Genomic DNA, 5,303 nt, shown 5'->3' with positions numbered 1-5,303 from the left:
TCGGCGCACAGTGCTACGCTCATTCGATGCTGCGCTACTCTGATCATTATGCTCAGGTTCATAAACCTTATCAAGTTCTATTGTCCTCCCACTCAAAAACTTCGCTAGAAACAATTTCTTGGAAATAAGAAACATTGACAAACACTTTTGTCTTTGTCTCCATTGTGGAAAGAATTCCCAATCAATTCTCTGGGATAACCAACAAAGACATTCATCCGATTTTGGTTGTAAACTTATTTACTTATGCTATGCATACCAAAATTTAAGAAAAGACTATTAGGGTTTATACCCATGTCATAACTCGTATGATGTCATTTCAACGGATCATGATGATGCTCTATTTAGTGTAAAGCGGTAGTCTCTAAAGCATAATTCACAAAAATATAATGGCATTAATATTTTATCTCATCATTGACCCAACTAGGTTTGGATACATCTCTCGGATACTTCATCATCACTATGATACTCCAAGAAATGTGAGTTGTAGAACAATTTCATAACTCTCTTAGATGTTCGCTAAAACTAGTAATTCAAATATTTCCACTATGATCCAATCATAGATATTTGACTTTTCTATTACGATGATTTCTACTTCATGCTGAAATTTATTTGAATCCATTCAAATGTTTCAAACTTCTTCCTTATCGAATATATCCACATATATATACTCAATTCATTGTTTGAAGTTTTCATGAAGTATAAGAATCTTCCGCACACAACTATGCACAGTGATCCATATACATCATCATGTATGTTTCCACTAAGTTAGTTGCCCGTTCAAAACTTGGCCTATGAACGGTATTTTAGTCATTCTCTTTTAGAAAAGATTTGCAAGCGCCAAACGATTCAAAAAATCAAATGACTCCAAAAATCCATTTGCATGGAGTTTCTTCATGCGTTCCTTTCCAACATGACCTAAATGGCGGTTCCACAAATAAGTGGAATTCAAATCATTTGCCTTATAGCATTTTAGCGTCAGTGTTATGTATGTGTGTTTCACCATTAAGATTTATAATAACTTATCCATCGTACATGGAGTAATGTCATAATTTAAACAACTCATTGTTTTCATTTGACCAGAGCAAAATAACAATTATTAAGTTCTTTATTATAAATTCTAAGGGTTAGATAGAATGCCAACGATGAACATAATAACACTTCATTTTTGTTCCAGGCGTGCATTCCTATCATATTCCTTGTCAGTCACTTAGGCCATTGTATTCTTGTATTGCGTTGTTTTTGTATGACACTTCATTCCAACCAATATAGTACTAATACCCAAGAATTTCTTAGTGTGACTTAACTAGGAATACAATCATAACATGTATATCATATACACCTGAGCTAGACTTTCTAGTCTTTTTTTTTTCTTTTTTTTGCCAAAATATCTTTTGCAGTTTCTCTTTTAGCTTTCCTCATTATTCAGAAAAACACTTCAACATCAATAACTTCTAGGTTTGTTGGTCTAATACCAATAACCTTGAGGTTCTTATTTTGAAGTTAATCATCATATGACAAGTGTTCCAGATTTCACTATTAGTAACTTTGTAATACGATGAACAATTTCACTCATAATTTTATCCATTAATTCATGACAACTTTCTGAGACCATGTCTGTACATGCTAGGCTCATAAAGTTTAAACCTTGGTATTTGCATGTGCAAATCTAGCTTGCACCCATTGTATGCACACGTAGAATCTATCACACCCGATCATCACGTGATGCTTCGAAACGACGAGTCTTAGCAACGGTGCATATTAAGGATGGTCACTTCATGGATATGCGAATATTATTAGTGCCCCAATAGTTGGAGAATTGTGACGCCTGGCGTCTTCAACCTTCATACAATCCCATAAAACTTATGAGTTTATGTAGTCTCACCAAATTATATTCTATCATCTTGCAATAAGGTTTTAGATATCATATATATCTCATACCTTGATTATTTCTGAAAACTAAATTTTCAGCTCCTTACTTTTCAAACAGATTTGAACTTCAAGTTTCACGGAGACAAGATAACTTTAGGTACTAATTGAAACCATAGCTCTCTGAATCAACAATGTGAGGTTTACTAAAAGTTTGCAATAGGACTTAATCATTTATTGATTCTTTCAACAATACGGTACCAATCCGTAAAGTTTCTTGTCAGATTTTAACAGTACTTCTATCTCAATAACAAGACTAGCGCATGGTAGAAAACGGATGCCAATACTACAAAATTAATTCAAAATACTACTCAGACTACGTTTATGATAATTAGTTCATGTTTTAATCTAATTACTAATGAACTCCCACTTAATACAACATCCCTCATAGTTGTTAAGTGGTACACGATCCAAATCCACTACACCAAAACCGATCATCACGTGAGATGATGTAGCTTTAATGGTGAACATCAACATGTTGATCATATCATCCATATGACTCGTGTTCAACCTTTCGGTTTCCGTTGTCCCGAGGCCATGTCTCGTACATGCTAGGCTCGTCAAGCAAACCCAAGTATTCCGCGTGTGCAACATGGCTTACACCCGTTGTATGTGAACGTTGAATCTATCACATCCGATCATCACGAGATGCTTCGAAACGACGAACCGTACAACGGTGCATACGAGGGGAGAACACTTTATTATCTTGATATTAATGTGAGGGATCATCTTATAATGCTACCGTCGCGATCTAAGCAAAATAAGATGCATAAAAGGATTAACATCACATGCAGTTCATATGTGATATGATATGGCCCTTTTGTCTTTGCGCCTTCGATCTTCATCTCTAAAGCACGGACATGATCTCCATCATCAACGGGCATGATCTCCATCATCGTCGGCGTAGCGTCAAGGTCCATGGCGCCGTCTTCATGGTTGTTCACCTCATGTAGCAACTATTACAACTACTTTGAAATACTACTCAACATGAAATTTAAAGACAACCATAAGGCTCCTGCCGGTTGCCACAATACAATAATGATCATCTCATACATATTCATCATCACATTATGGCCATATCACATCACCAAACCCCGCAAAAACAAGTTAGACGTCTCTAATTTGGTTTGCATATTTTACGTGGTTTAGGGTTTTCGAGTAAGATCTAATCTACCTACGAACATTAACCACAACGGTGATACTAGTGTTGTCAATAGAAGAGTAAGTTGAATCTTCACTATAGTAGGAGAGACAGACACCCGCAAAGCCTCTTATGCAATACAAGTTGCATGTCGAACGAGGAACAAGTCTCATGAACGCGGTCATGTAAAGTTAGCCCGAGCCGCTTCATCCCACTATGCCACAAAGATGCAAAGTACTCAAACTAAAGATAACAAGAGCATCAACGCCCACAAAACCATTGTGTTCTACTCGTGCAACCATCTATGCAAAGACACGGCTCGATACCACCGTAGGATAACGTTGCATAGAAAACAAAAATTTCCTACCGCGAACACGCAATCCAAGCCAAGATGCAATCTAGAAGACGGTAGCAACGAGGGGGTATCGAGTCTCACCCTTGAAGAGATTCCAAAGCCTACAAGATGAGGCTCTTGTTGCTGCGGTAGACGTTCACTTGCCGCTTGCAAAAGCGCGTAGAAGATCTTGATCACGATCGGTTCCGGCGCCACGAACGGGCAGCACCTCCGTACTCGGTCACACGTTCGGTTGTTGATGAAGACGACGTCCACCTCCCTGTTCCAGCGGGCAGCGGAAGTAGTAGCTCCTCTTGAATCCGACAGCACGACGGCGTGGTGTCGGTGGTGGTGGAGAATTCCGGCGGAGCTTCGCTTAAGCGTGCGGGATGTGGTGGAGGAGAGAGACCGCTAGGGTTTGGGGAGAGAGGGGGGTTGGGCGCCGGCCCTCTAAGGGGTGCGGCCAAGGCTGAGGCTTGAAGTGGTCAGCCCCTCTCCTATGCCCCTCATTATATAGGTGGAAGCACCAAGAGTTCTAGTCCAAGTCTTCGAATAAGACCCCAACACTAAAACCTCCCATATGTGGGAAACCTACTCAAGGAGGGAGTCCTACCCAAGGTGGGACTCCCACCTTTCCTTGAGGTGGGCTGGCCGGCCACCCTAGGGGAGTCCACCTTGGACTCCTCCCCTTTAGGGTTGGCTGGTCATGCAAGGTGGAGTCCCTCCGGGACTCTACTTTCCATGGTGATTTCTTCCGGACTTTTCTAGAACCTTCTAGAACCTGCCATAAATGCACCGGATCATTTCCAAACTTGGAATATGACTTCCTATATATGAATCTTATTCTCCGGACCATTCCGGAACTCCTCGTGATGTCCGGGATCTCATCCGGGACTCCGAACAAATTTTTGAACTCCATTCCATATTCAAGTTCTACCATTTCAACATCCAACTTTAAGTGTGTCACCCTACGGTTCGTGAACTATGCGGACATGGTTGAGTACTCACTCCGACCAATAACCAATAGCGGGATCTGGAGATCCATAATGGCTCCCACATATTCAACGATGACTTTAGTGATCGAATGAACCATTCACATACGATACCAATTCCCTTTGTCACGCGATATTTTATTTGTCCGAGGTTTGATCTTCGGTATCACTCTATACCTTGTTCATCCTCGTCTCCTGACAAGTACTCTTTACTCGTACCGTGGTATGTGGTCTCTTATGAACTTATTCATATGCTTGCAAGACATTAGACGACATTCCACCGAGAGGGCCCAGTAGTATATCTATCCGTCATCGGGATGGACAAATCCCACCGTTGATCCATATGCCTCAACTCATACTTTCCGGATACTTAATCCCACCTTTATAACCACCCATTTACGCAGTGGCGTTTGATGTAATCAAAGTACCTTTCCGGTATAAGTGATTTACATGATCTCATGGTCATAAGGACTAGGTAACTATGTATCGAAAGCTTATAGCAAATAACTTAATGACGAGATCTTATGCTACGCTTAATTGGGTGTGTCCATTACATCATTCATACAATGATATAACCTTGTTATTAATAACATCCAATGTTCATGATTATGAAACTAATCATCCATTAATCAACAAGCTAGTTAAGAGGCATACTAGGGACTCTTTGTTTGTCTACATATCACACATGTACTAATGTTTCGGTTAATACAATTATAGCATGACATATAAACATTTATCATAAACATAAAGATATAAATAATAACCACTTTATTATTGCCTCTAGGGCATATCTCCTTCAGCAATGCCACACAAGTGGCGAATGGACAAAGACTCAAGCATTATATCTCAGGTGATTCTTATAATGTAGATGTTGATGTTATTCGAGTGGAAACACCGGAGGCTTTCATCA

The sequence above is a fragment of the Lolium rigidum genome, chromosome 5 (assembly GCF_022539505.1).
Source record: "Lolium rigidum isolate FL_2022 chromosome 5, APGP_CSIRO_Lrig_0.1, whole genome shotgun sequence".
In the NCBI taxonomy this organism is placed as follows: domain Eukaryota; kingdom Viridiplantae; phylum Streptophyta; class Magnoliopsida; order Poales; family Poaceae; genus Lolium; species Lolium rigidum.
Note: the sequence above shows the minus strand (reverse complement) of the source record.